Source organism: Lactuca serriola, chromosome 1 (genome assembly GCF_051521515.1).
Source record: "Lactuca serriola cultivar US96UC23 chromosome 1, Lser_US96UC23_V15, whole genome shotgun sequence".
NCBI classification, from domain to species: domain Eukaryota; kingdom Viridiplantae; phylum Streptophyta; class Magnoliopsida; order Asterales; family Asteraceae; genus Lactuca; species Lactuca serriola.
The window spans coordinates 202,691,039-202,709,785 of NC_136408.1; the positions used below are offsets into that span (position 1 = coordinate 202,691,039).

Consider the following 18,747-nt stretch of genomic DNA (forward strand, 5'->3'; position numbering starts at 1 on the left):
CCGTTCCAAAAATACGAAAAGCATCAACCATGAACCGGAGGGCACCCGAGCATAGAAATAGCAAGAAAGAAAGGAAAAAAAGCAAAAAAACCGCACGTAAAATCTAAAAAAACGCAGGACTTCCCAGGGGGTCACCCATCCTAATACTACTCTCGCCCAAGCACGCTTAACTGCGGAGTTCTGATGGGATCCGGTGCATTAGTGCTGGTATGATCGCACCCGAAATACTATCCATGTTTATTGTTTTTATGTGTTACAAGACGCAGAACCTCCTTTGTTTTGGTACGCGGGGCGTGGGACCCACGTGACCGATCGGCTCCGTTCCAAAAATACGAAAAGCATCAACCATGAACCGGAGGGCACCCGAGCATAGAAATAGCAAGAAAGAAAGGAAAAAAAGCAAAAAAACCGCACGTAAAATCTAAAAAAACGCAAACGGACAACGAAAAAGAGGGGTGCAACACGAGGACTTCCCAGGGGGTCACCCATCCTAGTACTACTCTCGCCCAAGCACGCTTAACTGCGGAGTTCTGATGGGATTCGGTGCATTAGTGCTGGTATGATCGCACCCGAAATACTATCCATGTTTATTGTTTTTATGTGTTACAAGACGCAGAACCTCCTTTGTTTTGGTACGCGGGGCGTGGGACCCACGTGACCGATCGGCTCCGTTCCAAAAATACGAAAAGCATCAACCATGAACCGGAGGGCACCCGAGCATAGAAATAGCAAGAAAGAAAGGAAAAAAAGCAAAAAAACCGCACGTAAAATCTAAAAAAACGCAGGACTTCCCAGGGGGTCACCCATCCTAATACTACTCTCGCCCAAGCACGCTTAACTGCGGAGTTCTGATGGGATCCGGTGCATTAGTGCTGGTATGATCGCACCCGAAATACTATCCATGTTTATTGTTTTTATGTGTTACAAGACGCAGAACCTCCTTTGTTTTGGTACGCGGGGCGTGGGACCCACGTGACCGATCGGCTCCGTTCCAAAAATACGAAAAGCATCAACCATGAACCGGAGGGCACCCGAGCATAGAAATAGCAAGAAAGAAAGGAAAAAAAGCAAAAAAACCGCACGTAAAATCTAAAAAAACGCAAACGGACAACGAAAAAGGGGGGGTGCAACACGAGGACTTCCCAGGGGGTCACCCATCCTAGTACTACTCTCGCCTAAGCACGCTTAACTGCGGAGTTCTGATGGGATCCGGTGCATTAGTGCTGGTATGATCGCACCCGAAATACTATCCATGTTTATTGTTTTTATGTGTTACAAGACGCAGAACCTCCTTTGTTTTGGTATGCGGGGCGTGGGACCCACGTGACCGATCGGCTCCGTTCCAAAAATACGAAAAGCATCAACCATGAACCGGAGGGCACCCGAGCATAGAAATAGCAAGAAAGAAAGGAAAAAAAGCAAAAAAACCGCACGTAAAATCTAAAAAAACGCAAACGGACAACGAAAAAGGGGGGGTGCAACACGAGGACTTCCCAGGGGGTCACCCATCCTAGTACTACTCTCGCCCAAGCACGCTTAACTGCGGAGTTCTGATGGGATCCGGTGCATTAGTGCTGGTATGATCGCACCCGAAATACTATCCATGTTTATTGTTTTTATGTGTTACAAGACGCAGAACCTCCTTTGTTTTGGTACGCGGGGCGTGGGACCCACGTGACCGATCGGCTCCGTTCCAAAAATACGAAAAGCATCAACCATGAACCGGAGGGCACCCGAGCATAGAAATAGCAAGAAAGAAAGGAAAAAAAGCAAAAAAACCGCACGTAAAATCTAAAAAAACGCAAACGGACAACGAAAAAGGGGGGTGCAACACGAGGACTTCCCAGGGGGTCACCCATCCTAGTACTACTCTCGCCCAAGCACGCTTAACTGCGGAGTTCTGATGGGATCCGGTGCATTAGTGCTGGTATGATCGCACCCGAAATACTATCCATGTTTATTGTTTTTATGTGTTACAAGACGCAGAACCTCCTTTGTTTTGGTACGCGGGGCGTGGGACCCACGTGACCGATCGGCTCCGTTCCAAAAATACGAAAAGCATCAACCATGAACCGGAGGGCACCCGAGCATAGAAATAGCAAGAAAGAAAGGAAAAAAAGCAAAAAAACCGCACGTAAAATCTAAAAAAACGCAGGACTTCCCAGGGGGTCACCCATCCTAATACTACTCTCGCCCAAGCACGCTTAACTGCGGAGTTCTGATGGGATCCGGTGCATTAGTGCTGGTATGATCGCACCCGAAATACTATCCATGTTTATTGTTTTTATGTGTTACAAGACGCAGAACCTCCTTTGTTTTGGTACGCGGGGCGTGGGACCCACGTGACCGATCGGCTCCGTTCCAAAAATACGAAAAGCATCAACCATGAACCGGAGGGCACCCGAGCATAGAAATAGCAAGAAAGAAAGGAAAAAAAGCAAAAAAACCGCACGTAAAATCTAAAAAAACGCAGGACTTCCCAGGGGGTCACCCATCCTAATACTACTCTCGCCCAAGCACGCTTAACTGCGGAGTTCTGATGGGATCCGGTGCATTAGTGCTGGTATGATCGCACCCGAAATACTATCCATGTTTATTGTTTTTATGTGTTACAAGACGCAGAACCTCCTTTGTTTTGGTACGCGGGGCGTGGGACCCACGTGACCGATCGGCTCCGTTCCAAAAATACGAAAAGCATCAACCATGAACCGGAGGGCACCCGAGCATAGAAATAGCAAGAAAGAAAGGAAAAAAAGCAAAAAAACCGCACGTAAAATCTAAAAAAACGCAAACGGACAACGAAAAAGAGGGGTGCAACACGAGGACTTCCCAGGGGGTCACCCATCCTAGTACTACTCTCGCCCAAGCACGCTTAACTGCGGAGTTCTGATGGGATCCGGTGCATTAGTGCTGGTATGATCGCACCCGAAATACTATCCATGTTTATTGTTTTTATGTGTTACAAGACGCAGAACCTCCTTTGTTTTGGTACGCGGGGCGTGGGACCCACGTGACCGATCGGCTCCGTTCCAAAAATACGAAAAGCATCAACCATGAACCGGAGGGCACCCGAGCATAGAAATAGCAAGAAAGAAAGGAAAAAAAGCAAAAAAACCGCACGTAAAATCTAAAAAAACGCAAACGGACAACGAAAAAGGGGGGTGCAACACGAGGACTTCCCAGGGGGTCACCCATCCTAGTACTACTCTCGCCCAAGCACGCTTAACTGCGGAGTTCTGATGGGATCCGGTGCATTAGTGCTGGTATGATCGCACCCGAAATACTATCCATGTTTATTGTTTTTATGTGTTACAAGACGCAGAACCTCCTTTGTTTTGGTACGCGGGGCGTGGGACCCACGTGACCGATCGGCTCCGTTCCAAAAATACGAAAAGCATCAACCATGAACCGGAGGGCACCCGAGCATAGAAATAGCAAGAAAGAAAGGAAAAAAAGCAAAAAAACCGCACGTAAAATCTAAAAAAACGCAGGACTTCCCAGGGGGTCACCCATCCTAATACTACTCTCGCCCAAGCACGCTTAACTGCGGAGTTCTGATGGGATCCGGTGCATTAGTGCTGGTATGATCGCACCCGAAATACTATCCATGTTTATTGTTTTTATGTGTTACAAGACGCAGAACCTCCTTTGTTTTGGTACGCGGGGCGTGGGACCCACGTGACCGATCGGCTCCGTTCCAAAAATACGAAAAGCATCAACCATGAACCGGAGGGCACCCGAGCATAGAAATAGCAAGAAAGAAAGGAAAAAAAGCAAAAAAACCGCACGTAAAATCTAAAAAAACGCAAACGGACAACGAAAAAGGGGGGGTGCAACACGAGGACTTCCCAGGGGGTCACCCATCCTAGTACTACTCTCGCCCAAGCACGCTTAACTGCGGAGTTCTGATGGGATCCGGTGCATTAGTGCTGGTATGATCGCACCCGAAATACTATCCATGTTTATTGTTTTTATGTGTTACAAGACGCAGAACCTCCTTTGTTTTGGTACGCGGGGCGTGGGACCCACGTGACCGATCGGCTCCGTTCCAAAAATACGAAAAGCATCAACCATGAACCGGAGGGCACCCGAGCATAGAAATAGCAAGAAAGAAAGGAAAAAAAGCAAAAAAACCGCACGTAAAATCTAAAAAAACGCAAACGGACAACGAAAAAGGGGGGTGCAACACGAGGACTTCCCAGGGGGTCACCCATCCTAGTACTACTCTCGCCCAAGCACGCTTAACTGCGGAGTTCTGATGGGATCTGGTGCATTAGTGCTGGTATGATCGCACCCGAAATACTATCCATGTTTATTGTTTTTATGTGTTACAAGACGCAGAACCTCCTTTGTTTTGGTACGCGGGGCGTGGGACCCACGTGACCGATCGGCTCCGTTCCAAAAATACGAAAAGCATCAACCATGAACCGGAGGGCACCCGAGCATAGAAATAGCAAGAAAGAAAGGAAAAAAAGCAAAAAAACCGCACGTAAAATCTAAAAAAACGCAGGACTTCCCAGGGGGTCACCCATCCTAATACTACTCTCGCCCAAGCACGCTTAACTGCGGAGTTCTGATGGGATCCGGTGCATTAGTGCTGGTATGATCGCACCCGAAATACTATCCATGTTTATTGTTTTTATGTGTTACAAGACGCAGAACCTCCTTTGTTTTGGTACGCGGGGCGTGGGACCCACGTGACCGATCGGCTCCGTTCCAAAAATACGAAAAGCATCAACCATGAACCGGAGGGCACCCGAGCATAGAAATAGCAAGAAAGAAAGGAAAAAAAGCAAAAAAACCGCACGTAAAATCTAAAAAAACGCAAACGGACAACGAAAAAGAGGGGTGCAACACGAGGACTTCCCAGGGGGTCACCCATCCTAGTACTACTCTCGCCCAAGCACGCTTAACTGCGGAGTTCTGATGGGATCCGGTGCATTAGTGCTGGTATGATCGCACCCGAAATACTGTCCATGTTTATTGTTTTTATGTGTTACAAGACGCAGAACCTCCTTTGTTTTGGTACGCGGGGCGTGGGACCCACGTGACCGATCGGCTCCGTTCCAAAAATACGAAAAGCATCAACCATGAACCGGAGGGCACCCGAGCATAGAAATAGCAAGAAAGAAAGGAAAAAAAGCAAAAAAACCGCACGTAAAATCTAAAAAAACGCAAACGGACAACGAAAAAGGGGGGTGCAACACGAGGACTTCCCAGGGGGTCACCCATCCTAGTACTACTCTCGCCCAAGCACGCTTAACTGCGGAGTTCTGATGGGATCCGGTGCATTAGTGCTGGTATGATCGCACCCGAAATACTATCCATGTTTATTGTTTTTATGTGTTACAAGACGCAGAACCTCCTTTGTTTTGGTACGCGGGGCGTGGGACCCACGTGACCGATCGGCTCCGTTCCAAAAATACGAAAAGCATCAACCATGAACCGGAGGGCACCCGAGCATAGAAATAGCAAGAAAGAAAGGAAAAAAAGCAAAAAAACCGCACGTAAAATCTAAAAAAACGCAAACGGACAACGAAAAAGGGGGGTGCAACACGAGGACTTCCCAGGGGGTCACCCATCCTAGTACTACTCTCGCCCAAGCACGCTTAACTGCGGAGTTCTGATGGGATCCGGTGCATTAGTGCTGGTATGATCGCACCCGAAATACTATCCATGTTTATTGTTTTTATCTGTTACAAGACGCAGAACCTCCTTTGTTTTGGTACGCGGGGCGTGGGACCCACGTGACCGATCGGCTCCGTTCCAAAAATACGAAAAGCATCAACCATGAACCGGAGGGCACCCGAGCATAGAAATAGCAAGAAAGAAAGGAAAAAAAGCAAAAAAACCGCACGTAAAATCTAAAAAAACGCAGGACTTCCCAGGGGGTCACCCATCCTAATACTACTCTCGCCCAAGCACGCTTAACTGCGGAGTTCTGATGGGATCCGGTGCATTAGTGCTGGTATGATCGCACCCGAAATACTATCCATGTTTATTGTTTTTATGTGTTACAAGACGCAGAACCTCCTTTGTTTTGGTACGCGGGGCGTGGGACCCACGTGACCGATCGGCTCCGTTCCAAAAATACGAAAAGCATCAACCATGAACCGGAGGGCACCCGAGCATAGAAATAGCAAGAAAGAAAGGAAAAAAAGCAAAAAAACCGCACGTAAAATCTAAAAAAACGCAAACGGACAACGAAAAAGGGGGGGTGCAACACGAGGACTTCCCAGGGGGTCACCCATCCTAGTACTACTCTCGCCCAAGCACGCTTAACTGCGGAGTTCTGATGGGATCCGGTGCATTAGTGCTGGTATGATCGCACCCGAAATACTATCCATGTTTATTGTTTTTATGTGTTACAAGACGCAGAACCTCCTTTGTTTTGGTACGCGGGGCGTGGGACCCACGTGACCGATCGGCTCCGTTCCAAAAATACGAAAAGCATCAACCATGAACCGGAGGGCACCCGAGCATAGAAATAGCAAGAAAGAAAGGAAAAAAAGCAAAAAAACCGCACGTAAAATCTAAAAAAACGCAGGACTTCCCAGGGGGTCACCCATCCTAATACTACTCTCGCCCAAGCACGCTTAACTGCAGAGTTCTGATGGGATCCGGTGCATTAGTGCTGGTATCATCGCACCCGAAATACTATCCATGTTTATTGTTTTTATGTGTTACAAGACGCAGAACCTCCTTTGTTTTGGTACGCGGGGCGTGGGACCCACGTGACCGATCGGCTCCGTTCCAAAAATACGAAAAGCATCAACCATGAACCGGAGGGCACCCGAGCATAGAAATAGCAAGAAAGAAAGGAAAAAAAGCAAAAAAACCGCACGTAAAATCTAAAAAAACGCAAACGGACAACGAAAAAGAGGGGTGCAACACGAGGACTTCCCAGGGGGTCACCCATCCTAGTACTACTCTCGCCCAAGCACGCTTAACTGCGGAGTTCTGATGGGATCCGGTGCATTAGTGCTGGTATGATCGCACCCGAAATACTATCCATGTTTATTGTTTTTATGTGTTACAAGACGCAGAACCTCCTTTGTTTTGGTACGCGGGGCGTGGGACCCACGTGACCGATCGGCTCCGTTCCAAAAATACGAAAAGCATCAACCATGAACCGGAGGGCACCCGAGCATAGAAATAGCAAGAAAGAAAGGAAAAAAAGCAAAAAAACCGCACGTAAAATCTAAAAAAACGCAAACGGACAACGAAAAAGGGGGGTGCAACACGAGGACTTCCCAGGGGGTCACCCATCCTAGTACTACTCTCGCCCAAGCACGCTTAACTGCGGAGTTCTGATGGGATCCGGTGCATTAGTGCTGGTATGATCGCACCCGAAATACTATCCATGTTTATTGTTTTTATGTGTTACAAGACGCAGAACCTCCTTTGTTTTGGTACGCGGGGCGTGGGACCCACGTGACCGATCGGCTCCGTTCCAAAAATACGAAAAGCATCAACCATGAACCGGAGGGCACCCGAGCATAGAAATAGCAAGAAAGAAAGGAAAAAAAGCAAAAAAACCGCACGTAAAATCTAAAAAAACGCAAACGGACAACGAAAAAGGGGGGTGCAACAAGAGGACTTCCCAGGGGGTCACCCATCCTAGTACTACTCTCGCCCAAGCACGCTTAACTGCGGAGTTCTGATGGGATCCGGTGCATTAGTGCTGGTATGATCGCACCCGAAATACTATCCATGTTTATTGTTTTTATGTGTTACAAGACGCAGAACCTCCTTTGTTTTGGTACGCGGGGCGTGGGACCCACGTGACCGATCGGCTCCGTTCCAAAAATACGAAAAGCATCAACCATGAACCGGAGGGCACCCGAGCATAGAAATAGCAAGAAAGAAAGGAAAAAAAGCAAAAAAACCGCACGTAAAATCTAAAAAAACGCAGGACTTCCCAGGGGGTCACCCATCCTAATACTACTCTCGCCCAAGCACGCTTAACTGCGGAGTTCTGATGGGATCCGGTGCATTAGTGCTGGTATGATCGCACCCGAAATACTATCCATGTTTATTGTTTTTATGTGTTACAAGACGCAGAACCTCCTTTGTTTTGGTACGCGGGGCGTGGGACCCACGTGACCGATCGGCTCCGTTCCAAAAATACGAAAAGCATCAACCATGAACCGGAGGGCACCCGAGCATAGAAATAGCAAGAAAGAAAGGAAAAAAAGCAAAAAAACCGCACGTAAAATCTAAAAAAACGCAAACGGACAACGAAAAAGAGGGGTGCAACACGAGGACTTCCCAGTGGGTCACCCATCCTAGTACTACTCTCGCCCAAGCACGCTTAACTGCGGAGTTCTGATGGGATCCGGTGCATTAGTGCTGGTATGATCGCACCCGAAATACTATCCATGTTTATTGTTTTTATGTGTTACAAGACGCAGAACCTCCTTTGTTTTGGTACGCGGGGCGTGGGACCCACGTGACCGATCGGCTCCGTTCCAAAAATACGAAAAGCATCAACCATGAACCGGAGGGCACCCGAGCATAGAAATAGCAAGAAAGAAAGGAAAAAAAGCAAAAAAACCGCACGTAAAATCTAAAAAAACGCAAACGGACAACGAAAAAGGGGGGTGCAACACGAGGACTTCCCAGGGGGTCACCCATCCTAGTACTACTCTCGCCCAAGCACGCTTAACTGCGGAGTTCTGATGGGATCCGGTGCATTAGTGCTGGTATGATCGCACCCGAAATACTATCCATGTTTATTGTTTTTATGTGTTACAAGACGCAGAACCTCCTTTGTTTTGGTACGCGGGGCGTGGGACCCACGTGACCGATCGGCTCCGTTCCAAAAATACGAAAAGCATCAACCATGAACCGGAGGGCACCCGAGCATAGAAATAGCAAGAAAGAAAGGAAAAAAAGCAAAAAAACCGCACGTAAAATCTAAAAAAACGCAGGACTTCCCAGGGGGTCACCCATCCTAATACTACTCTCGCCCAAGCACGCTTAACTGCGGAGTTCTGATGGGATCCGGTGCATTAGTGCTGGTATGATCGCACCCGAAATACTATCCATGTTTATTGTTTTTATGTGTTACAAGACGCAGAACCTCCTTTGTTTTGGTACGCGGGGCGTGGGACCCACGTGACCGATCGGCTCCGTTCCAAAAATACGAAAAGCATCAACCATGAACCGGAGGGCACCCGAGCATAGAAATAGCAAGAAAGAAAGGAAAAAAAGCAAAAAAACCGCACGTAAAATCTAAAAAAACGCAAACGGACAACGAAAAAGGGGGGGTGCAACACGAGGACTTCCCAGGGGGTCACCCATCCTAGTACTACTCTCGCCCAAGCACGCTTAACTGCGGAGTTCTGATGGGATCCGGTGCATTAGTGCTGGTATGATCGCACCCGAAATACTATCCATGTTTATTGTTTTTATGTGTTACAAGACGCAGAACCTCCTTTGTTTTGGTACGCGGGGCGTGGGACCCACGTGACCGATCGGCTCCGTTCCAAAAATACGAAAAGCATCAACCATGAACCGGAGGGCACCCGAGCATAGAAATAGCAAGAAAGAAAGGAAAAAAAGCAAAAAAACCGCACGTAAAATCTAAAAAAACGCAAACGGACAACGAAAAAGGGGGGTGCAACACGAGGACTTCCCAGGGGGTCACCCATCCTAGTACTACTCTCGCCCAAGCACGCTTAACTGCGGAGTTCTGATGGGATCTGGTGCATTAGTGCTGGTATGATCGCACCCGAAATACTATCCATGTTTATTGTTTTTATGTGTTACAAGACGCAGAACCTCCTTTGTTTTGGTACGCGGGGCGTGGGACCCACGTGACCGATCGTCTCCGTTCCAAAAATACGAAAAGCATCAACCATGAACCGGAGGGCACCCGAGCATAGAAATAGCAAGAAAGAAAGGAAAAAAAGCAAAAAAACCGCACGTAAAATCTAAAAAAACGCAGGACTTCCCAGGGGGTCACCCATCCTAATACTACTCTCGCCCAAGCACGCTTAACTGCGGAGTTCTGATGGGATCCGGTGCATTAGTGCTGGTATGATCGCACCCGAAATACTATCCATGTTTATTGTTTTTATGTGTTACAAGACGCAGAACCTCCTTTGTTTTGGTACGCGGGGCGTGGGACCCACGTGACCGATCGGCTCCGTTCCAAAAATACGAAAAGCATCAACCATGAACCGGAGGGCACCCGAGCATAGAAATAGCAAGAAAGAAAGGAAAAAAAGCAAAAAAACCGCACGTAAAATCTAAAAAAACGCAAACGGACAACGAAAAAGAGGGGTGCAACACGAGGACTTCCCAGGGGGTCACCCATCCTAGTACTACTCTCGCCCAAGCACGCTTAACTGCGGAGTTCTGATGGGATCCGGTGCATTAGTGCTGGTATGATCGCACCCGAAATACTATCCATGTTTATTGTTTTTATGTGTTACAAGACGCAGAACCTCCTTTGTTTTGGTACGCGGGGCGTGGGACCCACGTGACCGATCGGCTCCGTTCCAAAAATACGAAAAGCATCAACCATGAACCGGAGGGCACCCGAGCATAGAAATAGCAAGAAAGAAAGGAAAAAAAGCAAAAAAACCGCACGTAAAATCTAAAAAAACGCAGGACTTCCCAGGGGGTCACCCATCCTAATACTACTCTCGCCCAAGCACGCTTAACTGCGGAGTTCTGATGGGATCCGGTGCATTAGTGCTGGTATGATCGCACCCGAAATACTATCCATGTTTATTGTTTTTATGTGTTACAAGACGCAGAACCTCCTTTGTTTTGGTACGCGGGGCGTGGGACCCACGTGACCGATCGGCTCCGTTCCAAAAATACGAAAAGCATCAACCATGAACCGGAGGGCACCCGAGCATAGAAATAGCAAGAAAGAAAGGAAAAAAAGCAAAAAAACCGCACGTAAAATCTAAAAAAACGCAAACGGACAACGAAAAAGAGGGGTGCAACACGAGGACTTCCCAGGGGGTCACCCATCCTAGTACTACTCTCGCCCAAGCACGCTTAACTGCGGAGTTCTGATGGGATCCGGTGCATTAGTGCTGGTATGATCGCACCCGAAATACTATCCATGTTTATTGTTTTTATGTGTTACAAGACGCAGAACCTCCTTTGTTTTGGTACGCGGGGCGTGGGACCCACGTGACCGATCGGCTCCGTTCCAAAAATACGAAAAGCATCAACCATGAACCGGAGGGCACCCGAGCATAGAAATAGCAAGAAAGAAAGGAAAAAAAGCAAAAAAACCGCACGTAAAATCTAAAAAAACGCAGGACTTCCCAGGGGGTCACCCATCCTAATACTACTCTCGCCCAAGCACGCTTAACTGCGGAGTTCTGATGGGATCCGGTGCATTAGTGCTGGTATGATCGCACCCGAAATACTATCCATGTTTATTGTTTTTATGTGTTACAAGACGCAGAACCTCCTTTGTTTTGGTACGCGGGGCGTGGGACCCACGTGACCGATCGGCTCCGTTCCAAAAATACGAAAAGCATCAACCATGAACCGGAGGGCACCCGAGCATAGAAATAGCAAGAAAGAAAGGAAAAAAAGCAAAAAAACCGCACGTAAAATCTAAAAAAACGCAAACGGACAACGAAAAAGGGGGGGTGCAACACGAGGACTTCCCAGGGGGTCACCCATCCTAGTACTACTCTCGCCCAAGCACGCTTAACTGCGGAGTTCTGATGGGATCCGGTGCATTAGTGCTGGTATGATCGCACCCGAAATACTATCCATGTTTATTGTTTTTATGTGTTACAAGACGCAGAACCTCCTTTGTTTTGGTACGCGGGGCGTGGGACCCACGTGACCGATCGGCTCCGTTCCAAAAATACGAAAAGCATCAACCATGAACCGGAGGGCACCCGAGCATAGAAATAGCAAGAAAGAAAGGAAAAAAAGCAAAAAAACCGCACGTAAAATCTAAAAAAACGCAAACGGACAACGAAAAAGGGGGGTGCAACACGAGGACTTCCCAGGGGGTCACCCATCCTAGTACTACTCTCGCCCAAGCACGCTTAACTGCGGAGTTCTGATGGGATCTGGTGCATTAGTGCTGGTATGATCGCACCCGAAATACTATCCATGTTTATTGTTTTTATGTGTTACAAGACGCAGAACCTCCTTTGTTTTGGTACGCGCGGCGTGGGACCCACGTGACCGATCGGCTCCGTTCCAAAAATACGAAAAGCATCAACCATGAACCGGAGGGCACCCGAGCATAGAAATAGCAAGAAAGAAAGGAAAAAAAGCAAAAAAACCGCACGTAAAATCTAAAAAAACGCAGGACTTCCCAGGGGGTCACCCATCCTAATACTACTCTCGCCCAAGCACGCTTAACTGCGGAGTTCTGATGGGATCCGGTGCATTAGTGCTGGTATGATCGCACCCGAAATACTATCCATGTTTATTGTTTTTATGTGTTACAAGACGCAGAACCTCCTTTGTTTTGGTACGCGGGGCGTGGGACCCACGTGACCGATCGGCTCCGTTCCAAAAATACGAAAAGCATCAACCATGAACCGGAGGGCACCCGAGCATAGAAATAGCAAGAAAGAAAGGAAAAAAAGCAAAAAAACCGCACGTAAAATCTAAAAAAACGCAAACGGACAACGAAAAAGAGGGGTGCAACACGAGGACTTCCCAGGGGGTCACCCATCCTAGTACTACTCTCGCCCAAGCACGCTTAACTGCGGAGTTCTGATGGGATCCGGTGCATTAGTGCTGGTATGATCGCACCCGAAATACTATCCATGTTTATTGTTTTTATGTGTTACAAGACGCAGAACCTCCTTTGTTTTGGTACGCGGGGCGTGGGACCCACGTGACCGATCGGCTCCGTTCCAAAAATACGAAAAGCATCAACCATGAACCGGAGGGCACCCGAGCATAGAAATAGCAAGAAAGAAAGGAAAAAAAGCAAAAAAACCGCACGTAAAATCTAAAAAAACGCAAACGGACAACGAAAAAGGGGGGTGCAACACGAGGACTTCCCAGGGGGTCACCCATCCTAGTACTACTCTCGCCCAAGCACGCTTAACTGCGGAGTTCTGATGGGATCCGGTGCATTAGTGCTGGTATGATCGCACCCGAAATACTATCCATGTTTATTGTTTTTATGTGTTACAAGACGCAGAACCTCCTTTGTTTTGGTACGCGGGGCGTGGGACCCACGTGACCGATCGGCTCCGTTCCAAAAATACGAAAAGCATCAACCATGAACCGGAGGGCACCCGAGCATAGAAATAGCAAGAAAGAAAGGAAAAAAAGCAAAAAAACCGCACGTAAAATCTAAAAAAACGCAGGACTTCCCAGGGGGTCACCCATCCTAATACTACTCTCGCCCAAGCACGCTTAACTGCGGAGTTCTGATGGGATCCGGTGCATTAGTGCTGGTATGATCGCACCCGAAATACTATCCATGTTTATTGTTTTTATGTGTTACAAGACGCAGAACCTCCTTTGTTTTGGTACGCGGGGCGTGGGACCCACGTGACCGATCGGCTCCGTTCCAAAAATACGAAAAGCATCAACCATGAACCGGAGGGCACCCGAGCATAGAAATAGCAAGAAAGAAAGGAAAAAAAGCAAAAAAACCGCACGTAAAATCTAAAAAAACGCAAACGGACAACGAAAAAGGGGGGGTGCAACACGAGGACTTCCCAGGGGGTCACCCATCCTAGTACTACTCTCGCCCAAGCACGCTTAACTGCGGAGTTCTGATGGGATCCGGTGCATTAGTGCTGGTATGATCGCACCCGAAATACTATCCATGTTTATTGTTTTTATGTGTTACAAGACGCAGAACCTCCTTTGTTTTGGTACGCGGGGCGTGGGACCCACGTGACCGATCGGCTCCGTTCCAAAAATACGAAAAGCATCAACCATGAACCGGAGGGCACCCGAGCATAGAAATAGCAAGAAAGAAAGGAAAAAAAGCAAAAAAACCGCACGTAAAATCTAAAAAAACGCAAACGGACAACGAAAAAGGGGGGTGCAACACGAGGACTTCCCAGGGGGTCACCCATCCTAGTACTACTCTCGCCCAAGCACGCTTAACTGCGGAGTTCTGATGGGATCTGGTGCATTAGTGCTGGTATGATCGCACCCGAAATACTATCCATGTTTATTGTTTTTATGTGTTACAAGACGCAGAACCTCCTTTGTTTTGGTACGCGGGGCGTGGGACCCACGTGACCGATCGGCTCCGTTCCAAAAATACGAAAAGCATCAACCATGAACCGGAGGGCACCCGAGCATAGAAATAGCAAGAAAGAAAGGAAAAAAAGCAAAAAAACCGCACGTAAAATCTAAAAAAACGCAGGACTTCCCAGGGGGTCACCCATCCTAATACTACTCTCGCCCAAGCACGCTTAACTGCGGAGTTCTGATGGGATCCGGTGCATTAGTGCTGGTATGATCGCACCCGAAATACTATCCATGTTAATTGTTTTTATGTGTTACAAGACGCAGAACCTCCTTTGTTTTGGTACGCGGGGCGTGGGACCCACGTGACCGATCGGCTCCGTTCCAAAAATACGAAAAGCATCAACCATGAACCGGAGGGCACCCGAGCATAGAAATAGCAAGAAAGAAAGGAAAAAAAGCAAAAAAACCGCACGTAAAATCTAAAAAAACGCAAACGGACAACGAAAAAGAGGGGTGCAACACGAGGACTTCCCAGGGGGTCACCCATCCTAGTACTACTCTCGCCCAAGCACGCTTAACTGCGGAGTTCTGATGGGATCCGGTGCATTAGTGCTGGTATGATCGCACCCGAAATACTATCCATGTTTATTGTTTTTATGTGTTACAAGACGCAGAACCTCTTTTGTTTTGGTACGCGGGGCGTGGGACCCACGTGACCGATCGGCTCCGTTCCAAAAATACGAAAAGCATCAACCATGAACCGGAGGGCACCCGAGCATAGAAATAGCAAGAAAGAAAGGAAAAAAAGCAAAAAAACCGCACGTAAAATCTAAAAAAACGCAAACGGACAACGAAAAAGGGGGGTGCAACACGAGGACTTCCCAGGGGGTCACCCATCCTAGTACTACTCTCGCCCAAGCACGCTTAACTGCGGAGTTCTGATGGGATCCGGTGCATTAGTGCTGGTATGATCGCACCCGAAATACTATCCATGTTTATTGTTTTTATGTGTTACAAGACGCAGAACCTCCTTTGTTTTGGTACGCGGGGCGTGGGACCCACGTGACCGATCGGCTCCGTTCCAAAAATACGAAAAGCATCAACCATGAACCGGAGGGCACCCGAGCATAGAAATAGCAAGAAAGAAAGGAAAAAAAGCAAAAAAACCGCACGTAAAATCTAAAAAAACGCAAACGGACAACGAAAAAGGGGGGTGCAACACGAGGACTTCCCAGGGGGTCACCCATCCTAGTACTACTCTCGCCCAAGCACGCTTAACTGCGGAGTTCTGATGGGATCCGGTGCATTAGTGCTGGTATGATCGCACCCGAAATACTATCCATGTTTATTGTTTTTATGTGTTACAAGACGCAGAACCTCCTTTGTTTTGGTACGCGGGGCGTGGGACCCACGTGACCGATCGGCTCCGTTCCAAAAATATGAAAAGCATCAACCATGAACCGGAGGGCACCCGAGCATAGAAATAGCAAGAAAGAAAGGAAAAAAAGCAAAAAAACCGCACGTAAAATCTAAAAAAACGCAGGACTTCCCAGGGGGTCACCCATCCTAATACTACTCTCGCCCAAGCACGCTTAACTGCGGAGTTCTGATGGGATCCGGTGCATTAGTGCTGGTATGATCGCACCCGAAATACTATCCATGTTTATTGTTTTTATGTGTTACAAGACGCAGAACCTCCTTTGTTTTGGTACGCGGGGCGTGGGACCCACGTGACCGATCGGCTCCGTTCCAAAAATACGAAAAGCATCAACCATGAACCGGAGGGCACCCGAGCATAGAAATAGCAAGAAAGAAAGGAAAAAAAGCAAAAAAACCGCACGTAAAATCTAAAAAAACGCAAACGGACAACGAAAAAGGGGGGGTGCAACACGAGGACTTCCCAGGGGGTCACCCATCCTAGTACTACTCTCGCCCAAGCACGCTTAACTGCGGAGTTCTGATGGGATCCGGTGCATTAGTGCTGGTATGATCGCACCCGAAATACTATCCATGTTTATTGTTTTTATGTGTTACAAGACGCAGAACCTCCTTTGTTTTGGTACGCGGGGCGTGGGACCCACGTGACCGATCGGCTCCGTTCCAAAAATACGAAAAGCATCAACCATGAACCGGAGGGCACCCGAGCATAGAAATAGCAAGAAAGAAAGGAAAAAAAGCAAAAAAACCGCACGTAAAATCTAAAAAAACGCAAACGGACAACGAAAAAGGGGGGTGCAACACGAGGACTTCCCAGGGGGTCACCCATCCTAGTACTACTCTCGCCCAAGCACGCTTAACTGCGGAGTTCTGATGGGATCTGGTGCATTAGTGCTGGTATGATCGCACCCGAAATACTATCCATGTTTATTGTTTTTATGTGTTACAAGACGCAGAACCTCCTTTGTTTTGGTACGCGGGGCGTGGGACCCACGTGACCGATCGGCTCCGTTCCAAAAATACGAAAAGCATCAACCATGAACCGGAGGGCACCCGAGCATAGAAATAGCAAGAAAGAAAGTAAAAAAAGCAAAAAAACCGCACGTAAAATCTAAAAAAACGCAGGACTTCCCAGGGGGTCACCCATCCTAATACTACTCTCGCCCAAGCACGCTTAACTGCGGAGTTCTGATGGGATCCGGTGCATTAGTGCTGGTATGATCGCACCCGAAATACTATCCATGTTTATTGTTTTTATGTGTTACAAGACGCAGAACCTCCTTTGTTTTGGTACGCGGGGCGTGGGACCCACGTGACCGATCGGCTCCGTTCCAAAAATACGAAAAGCATCAACCATGAACCGGAGGGCACCCGAGCATAGAAATAGCAAGAAAGAAAGGAAAAAAAGCAAAAAAACCGCACGTAAAATCTAAAAAAACGCAAACGGACAACGAAAAAGGGGGGGTGCAACACGAGGACTTCCCAGGGGGTCACCCATCCTAGTACTACTCTCGCCCAAGCACGCTTAACTGCGGAGTTCTGATGGGATCCGGTGCATTAGTGCTGGTATGATCGCACCCGAAATACTATCCATGTTTATTGTTTTTATGTGTTACAAGACGCAGAACCTCCTTTGTTTTGGTACGCGGGGCGTGGGACCCACGTGACCGATCGGCTCCGTTCCAAAAATACGAAAAGCATCAACCATGAACCGGAGGGCACCCGAGCATAGAAATAGCAAGAAAGAAAGGAAAAAAAGCAAAAAAACCGCACGTAAAATCTAAAAAAACGCAAACGGACAACGAAAAAGGGGGGTGCAACACGAGGACTTCCCAGGGGGTCACCCATCCTAGTACTACTCTCGCCCAAGCACGCTTAACTGCGGAGTTCTGATGGGATCTGGTGCATTAGTGCTGGTATGATCGCACCCGAAATACTATCCATGTTTATTGTTTTTATGTGTTACAAGACGCAGAACCTCCTTTGTTTTGGTACGCGGGGCGTGGGACCCACGTGACCGATCGGCTCCGTTCCAAAAATACGAAAAGCATCAACCATGAACCGGAGGGCACCCGAGCATAGAAATAGCAAGAAAGAAAGTAAAAAAAGCAAAAAAACCGCACGTAAAATCTAAAAAAACGCAGGACTTCCCAGGGGGTCACCCATCCTAATACTACTCTCGCCCAAGCACGCTTAACTGCGGAGTTCTGATGGGATCCGGTGCATTAGTGCTGGTATGATCGCACCCGAAATACTATCCATGTTTATTGTTTTTATGTGTTACAAGACGCAGAACCTCCTTTGTTTTGGTACGCGGGGCGTGGGACCCACGTGACCGATCGGCTCCGTTCCAAAAATACGAAAAGCATCAACCATGAACCGGAGGGCACCCGAGCATAGAAATAGCAAGAAAGAAAGGAAAAAAAGCAAAAAAACCGCACGTAAAATCTAAAAAAACGCAAACGGACAACGAAAAAGAGGGGTGCAACACGAGGACTTCCCAGGGGGTCACCCATCCTAGTACTACTCTCGCCCAAGCACGCTTAACTGCGGAGTTCTGATGGGATCCGGTGCATTAGTGCTGGTATGATCGCACCCGAAATACTATCCATGTTTATTGTTTTTATGTGTTACAAGACGCAGAACCTCCTTTGTTTTGGTACGCGGGGCGTGGGACCCACGTGACCGATCGGCTCCGTTCCAAAAATACGAAAAGCATCAACCATGAACCGGAGGGCACCCGAGCATAGAAATAGCAAGAAAGAAAGGAAAAAAAGCAAAAAAACCGCACGTAAAATCTAAAAAAACGCAAACGGACAACGAAAAAGGGGGGTGCAACACGAGGACTTCCCAGGGGGTCACCCATCCTAGTACTACTCTCGCCCAAGCACGCTTAACTGCGGAGTTCTGATGGGATCCGGTGCATTAGTGCTGGTATGATCGCACCCGAAATACTATCCATGTTTATTGTTTTTATGTGTTACAAGACGCAGAACCTCCTTTGTTTTGGTACGCGGGGCGTGGGACCCACGTGACCGATCGGCTCCGTTCCAAAAATACGAAAAGCATCAACCATGAACCGGAGGGCACCCGAGCATAGAAATAGCAAGAAAGAAAGGAAAAAAAGCAAAAAAACCGCAC

The 18,747-nt window shown here is 47.9% G+C and overlaps 36 non-coding genes and 19 pseudogenes across 36 annotated transcripts; all 55 read right to left on the reverse strand.

Annotated features, from left to right (window-relative positions):
* Nucleotides 1–103: 103 nt before the first annotated feature.
* LOC145079765 (5S ribosomal RNA) lies at nucleotides 104–221 on the reverse strand (annotated as a pseudogene).
* A 231-nt stretch (nucleotides 222–452) lies between these two features.
* Nucleotides 453–571, reverse strand: LOC145084735 (5S ribosomal RNA). The gene has a single exon (XR_013699167.1). It is a non-coding gene; the product is annotated as a 5S ribosomal RNA (ribosomal RNA).
* A 200-nt stretch (nucleotides 572–771) lies between these two features.
* Nucleotides 772–889, reverse strand: LOC145079766 (5S ribosomal RNA; annotated as a pseudogene).
* Nucleotides 890–1,121: 232 nt separating this feature from the next.
* Nucleotides 1,122–1,240, reverse strand: LOC145084574 (5S ribosomal RNA). The gene has a single exon (XR_013699015.1). It is a non-coding gene; the product is annotated as a 5S ribosomal RNA (ribosomal RNA).
* Nucleotides 1,241–1,472: 232 nt separating this feature from the next.
* LOC145082104 (5S ribosomal RNA) lies at nucleotides 1,473–1,591 on the reverse strand. Its single transcript, XR_013696638.1, has one exon. It is a non-coding gene; the product is annotated as a 5S ribosomal RNA (ribosomal RNA).
* A 231-nt stretch (nucleotides 1,592–1,822) lies between these two features.
* On the reverse strand, nucleotides 1,823–1,941 carry LOC145082116 (5S ribosomal RNA). The gene has a single exon (XR_013696649.1). It is a non-coding gene; the product is annotated as a 5S ribosomal RNA (ribosomal RNA).
* A 200-nt stretch (nucleotides 1,942–2,141) lies between these two features.
* LOC145079767 (5S ribosomal RNA) lies at nucleotides 2,142–2,259 on the reverse strand (annotated as a pseudogene).
* Nucleotides 2,260–2,459: 200 nt separating this feature from the next.
* Nucleotides 2,460–2,577, reverse strand: LOC145079770 (5S ribosomal RNA; annotated as a pseudogene).
* Nucleotides 2,578–2,808: 231 nt separating this feature from the next.
* Nucleotides 2,809–2,927, reverse strand: LOC145082127 (5S ribosomal RNA). Its single transcript, XR_013696660.1, has one exon. It is a non-coding gene; the product is annotated as a 5S ribosomal RNA (ribosomal RNA).
* A 231-nt stretch (nucleotides 2,928–3,158) lies between these two features.
* On the reverse strand, nucleotides 3,159–3,277 carry LOC145082139 (5S ribosomal RNA). The gene has a single exon (XR_013696671.1). It is a non-coding gene; the product is annotated as a 5S ribosomal RNA (ribosomal RNA).
* Nucleotides 3,278–3,477: 200 nt separating this feature from the next.
* LOC145079771 (5S ribosomal RNA) lies at nucleotides 3,478–3,595 on the reverse strand (annotated as a pseudogene).
* A 232-nt stretch (nucleotides 3,596–3,827) lies between these two features.
* On the reverse strand, nucleotides 3,828–3,946 carry LOC145082151 (5S ribosomal RNA). Its single transcript, XR_013696682.1, has one exon. It is a non-coding gene; the product is annotated as a 5S ribosomal RNA (ribosomal RNA).
* A 231-nt stretch (nucleotides 3,947–4,177) lies between these two features.
* LOC145083762 (5S ribosomal RNA) lies at nucleotides 4,178–4,296 on the reverse strand. Its single transcript, XR_013698223.1, has one exon. It is a non-coding gene; the product is annotated as a 5S ribosomal RNA (ribosomal RNA).
* Nucleotides 4,297–4,496: 200 nt separating this feature from the next.
* Nucleotides 4,497–4,614, reverse strand: LOC145079772 (5S ribosomal RNA; annotated as a pseudogene).
* A 231-nt stretch (nucleotides 4,615–4,845) lies between these two features.
* LOC145082162 (5S ribosomal RNA) lies at nucleotides 4,846–4,964 on the reverse strand. Its single transcript, XR_013696693.1, has one exon. It is a non-coding gene; the product is annotated as a 5S ribosomal RNA (ribosomal RNA).
* Nucleotides 4,965–5,195: 231 nt separating this feature from the next.
* Nucleotides 5,196–5,314, reverse strand: LOC145082174 (5S ribosomal RNA). The gene has a single exon (XR_013696705.1). It is a non-coding gene; the product is annotated as a 5S ribosomal RNA (ribosomal RNA).
* A 231-nt stretch (nucleotides 5,315–5,545) lies between these two features.
* Nucleotides 5,546–5,664, reverse strand: LOC145082186 (5S ribosomal RNA). Its single transcript, XR_013696717.1, has one exon. It is a non-coding gene; the product is annotated as a 5S ribosomal RNA (ribosomal RNA).
* A 200-nt stretch (nucleotides 5,665–5,864) lies between these two features.
* On the reverse strand, nucleotides 5,865–5,982 carry LOC145079773 (5S ribosomal RNA; annotated as a pseudogene).
* A 232-nt stretch (nucleotides 5,983–6,214) lies between these two features.
* On the reverse strand, nucleotides 6,215–6,333 carry LOC145082199 (5S ribosomal RNA). Its single transcript, XR_013696728.1, has one exon. It is a non-coding gene; the product is annotated as a 5S ribosomal RNA (ribosomal RNA).
* A 200-nt stretch (nucleotides 6,334–6,533) lies between these two features.
* On the reverse strand, nucleotides 6,534–6,651 carry LOC145080302 (5S ribosomal RNA; annotated as a pseudogene).
* Nucleotides 6,652–6,882: 231 nt separating this feature from the next.
* LOC145082210 (5S ribosomal RNA) lies at nucleotides 6,883–7,001 on the reverse strand. The gene has a single exon (XR_013696739.1). It is a non-coding gene; the product is annotated as a 5S ribosomal RNA (ribosomal RNA).
* A 231-nt stretch (nucleotides 7,002–7,232) lies between these two features.
* LOC145082223 (5S ribosomal RNA) lies at nucleotides 7,233–7,351 on the reverse strand. The gene has a single exon (XR_013696751.1). It is a non-coding gene; the product is annotated as a 5S ribosomal RNA (ribosomal RNA).
* A 231-nt stretch (nucleotides 7,352–7,582) lies between these two features.
* On the reverse strand, nucleotides 7,583–7,701 carry LOC145084853 (5S ribosomal RNA). Its single transcript, XR_013699280.1, has one exon. It is a non-coding gene; the product is annotated as a 5S ribosomal RNA (ribosomal RNA).
* Nucleotides 7,702–7,901: 200 nt separating this feature from the next.
* On the reverse strand, nucleotides 7,902–8,019 carry LOC145079774 (5S ribosomal RNA; annotated as a pseudogene).
* Nucleotides 8,020–8,250: 231 nt separating this feature from the next.
* On the reverse strand, nucleotides 8,251–8,369 carry LOC145083356 (5S ribosomal RNA). Its single transcript, XR_013697830.1, has one exon. It is a non-coding gene; the product is annotated as a 5S ribosomal RNA (ribosomal RNA).
* Nucleotides 8,370–8,600: 231 nt separating this feature from the next.
* Nucleotides 8,601–8,719, reverse strand: LOC145082234 (5S ribosomal RNA). The gene has a single exon (XR_013696762.1). It is a non-coding gene; the product is annotated as a 5S ribosomal RNA (ribosomal RNA).
* A 200-nt stretch (nucleotides 8,720–8,919) lies between these two features.
* On the reverse strand, nucleotides 8,920–9,037 carry LOC145079775 (5S ribosomal RNA; annotated as a pseudogene).
* A 232-nt stretch (nucleotides 9,038–9,269) lies between these two features.
* On the reverse strand, nucleotides 9,270–9,388 carry LOC145082246 (5S ribosomal RNA). The gene has a single exon (XR_013696773.1). It is a non-coding gene; the product is annotated as a 5S ribosomal RNA (ribosomal RNA).
* A 231-nt stretch (nucleotides 9,389–9,619) lies between these two features.
* LOC145083763 (5S ribosomal RNA) lies at nucleotides 9,620–9,738 on the reverse strand. Its single transcript, XR_013698224.1, has one exon. It is a non-coding gene; the product is annotated as a 5S ribosomal RNA (ribosomal RNA).
* A 200-nt stretch (nucleotides 9,739–9,938) lies between these two features.
* LOC145079776 (5S ribosomal RNA) lies at nucleotides 9,939–10,056 on the reverse strand (annotated as a pseudogene).
* Nucleotides 10,057–10,287: 231 nt separating this feature from the next.
* On the reverse strand, nucleotides 10,288–10,406 carry LOC145082258 (5S ribosomal RNA). Its single transcript, XR_013696784.1, has one exon. It is a non-coding gene; the product is annotated as a 5S ribosomal RNA (ribosomal RNA).
* A 200-nt stretch (nucleotides 10,407–10,606) lies between these two features.
* On the reverse strand, nucleotides 10,607–10,724 carry LOC145079777 (5S ribosomal RNA; annotated as a pseudogene).
* Nucleotides 10,725–10,955: 231 nt separating this feature from the next.
* Nucleotides 10,956–11,074, reverse strand: LOC145082269 (5S ribosomal RNA). The gene has a single exon (XR_013696795.1). It is a non-coding gene; the product is annotated as a 5S ribosomal RNA (ribosomal RNA).
* A 200-nt stretch (nucleotides 11,075–11,274) lies between these two features.
* LOC145079778 (5S ribosomal RNA) lies at nucleotides 11,275–11,392 on the reverse strand (annotated as a pseudogene).
* Nucleotides 11,393–11,624: 232 nt separating this feature from the next.
* On the reverse strand, nucleotides 11,625–11,743 carry LOC145082281 (5S ribosomal RNA). Its single transcript, XR_013696807.1, has one exon. It is a non-coding gene; the product is annotated as a 5S ribosomal RNA (ribosomal RNA).
* A 231-nt stretch (nucleotides 11,744–11,974) lies between these two features.
* On the reverse strand, nucleotides 11,975–12,093 carry LOC145083764 (5S ribosomal RNA). The gene has a single exon (XR_013698225.1). It is a non-coding gene; the product is annotated as a 5S ribosomal RNA (ribosomal RNA).
* Nucleotides 12,094–12,293: 200 nt separating this feature from the next.
* LOC145079779 (5S ribosomal RNA) lies at nucleotides 12,294–12,411 on the reverse strand (annotated as a pseudogene).
* Nucleotides 12,412–12,642: 231 nt separating this feature from the next.
* Nucleotides 12,643–12,761, reverse strand: LOC145082293 (5S ribosomal RNA). The gene has a single exon (XR_013696818.1). It is a non-coding gene; the product is annotated as a 5S ribosomal RNA (ribosomal RNA).
* Nucleotides 12,762–12,992: 231 nt separating this feature from the next.
* Nucleotides 12,993–13,111, reverse strand: LOC145082305 (5S ribosomal RNA). The gene has a single exon (XR_013696829.1). It is a non-coding gene; the product is annotated as a 5S ribosomal RNA (ribosomal RNA).
* A 200-nt stretch (nucleotides 13,112–13,311) lies between these two features.
* LOC145079781 (5S ribosomal RNA) lies at nucleotides 13,312–13,429 on the reverse strand (annotated as a pseudogene).
* A 232-nt stretch (nucleotides 13,430–13,661) lies between these two features.
* LOC145082316 (5S ribosomal RNA) lies at nucleotides 13,662–13,780 on the reverse strand. Its single transcript, XR_013696840.1, has one exon. It is a non-coding gene; the product is annotated as a 5S ribosomal RNA (ribosomal RNA).
* A 231-nt stretch (nucleotides 13,781–14,011) lies between these two features.
* On the reverse strand, nucleotides 14,012–14,130 carry LOC145083765 (5S ribosomal RNA). Its single transcript, XR_013698226.1, has one exon. It is a non-coding gene; the product is annotated as a 5S ribosomal RNA (ribosomal RNA).
* A 200-nt stretch (nucleotides 14,131–14,330) lies between these two features.
* LOC145079782 (5S ribosomal RNA) lies at nucleotides 14,331–14,448 on the reverse strand (annotated as a pseudogene).
* Nucleotides 14,449–14,679: 231 nt separating this feature from the next.
* LOC145082328 (5S ribosomal RNA) lies at nucleotides 14,680–14,798 on the reverse strand. Its single transcript, XR_013696851.1, has one exon. It is a non-coding gene; the product is annotated as a 5S ribosomal RNA (ribosomal RNA).
* A 231-nt stretch (nucleotides 14,799–15,029) lies between these two features.
* Nucleotides 15,030–15,148, reverse strand: LOC145082341 (5S ribosomal RNA). The gene has a single exon (XR_013696863.1). It is a non-coding gene; the product is annotated as a 5S ribosomal RNA (ribosomal RNA).
* A 231-nt stretch (nucleotides 15,149–15,379) lies between these two features.
* LOC145082354 (5S ribosomal RNA) lies at nucleotides 15,380–15,498 on the reverse strand. The gene has a single exon (XR_013696874.1). It is a non-coding gene; the product is annotated as a 5S ribosomal RNA (ribosomal RNA).
* A 200-nt stretch (nucleotides 15,499–15,698) lies between these two features.
* Nucleotides 15,699–15,816, reverse strand: LOC145079783 (5S ribosomal RNA; annotated as a pseudogene).
* A 232-nt stretch (nucleotides 15,817–16,048) lies between these two features.
* Nucleotides 16,049–16,167, reverse strand: LOC145082366 (5S ribosomal RNA). Its single transcript, XR_013696886.1, has one exon. It is a non-coding gene; the product is annotated as a 5S ribosomal RNA (ribosomal RNA).
* A 231-nt stretch (nucleotides 16,168–16,398) lies between these two features.
* Nucleotides 16,399–16,517, reverse strand: LOC145083766 (5S ribosomal RNA). Its single transcript, XR_013698227.1, has one exon. It is a non-coding gene; the product is annotated as a 5S ribosomal RNA (ribosomal RNA).
* A 200-nt stretch (nucleotides 16,518–16,717) lies between these two features.
* On the reverse strand, nucleotides 16,718–16,835 carry LOC145079785 (5S ribosomal RNA; annotated as a pseudogene).
* Nucleotides 16,836–17,067: 232 nt separating this feature from the next.
* LOC145082377 (5S ribosomal RNA) lies at nucleotides 17,068–17,186 on the reverse strand. The gene has a single exon (XR_013696897.1). It is a non-coding gene; the product is annotated as a 5S ribosomal RNA (ribosomal RNA).
* Nucleotides 17,187–17,417: 231 nt separating this feature from the next.
* LOC145083767 (5S ribosomal RNA) lies at nucleotides 17,418–17,536 on the reverse strand. The gene has a single exon (XR_013698228.1). It is a non-coding gene; the product is annotated as a 5S ribosomal RNA (ribosomal RNA).
* Nucleotides 17,537–17,736: 200 nt separating this feature from the next.
* On the reverse strand, nucleotides 17,737–17,854 carry LOC145079786 (5S ribosomal RNA; annotated as a pseudogene).
* A 231-nt stretch (nucleotides 17,855–18,085) lies between these two features.
* Nucleotides 18,086–18,204, reverse strand: LOC145082389 (5S ribosomal RNA). The gene has a single exon (XR_013696908.1). It is a non-coding gene; the product is annotated as a 5S ribosomal RNA (ribosomal RNA).
* Nucleotides 18,205–18,435: 231 nt separating this feature from the next.
* LOC145082401 (5S ribosomal RNA) lies at nucleotides 18,436–18,554 on the reverse strand. The gene has a single exon (XR_013696919.1). It is a non-coding gene; the product is annotated as a 5S ribosomal RNA (ribosomal RNA).
* Between the last annotated feature and the right edge of the window lie 193 nt (nucleotides 18,555–18,747).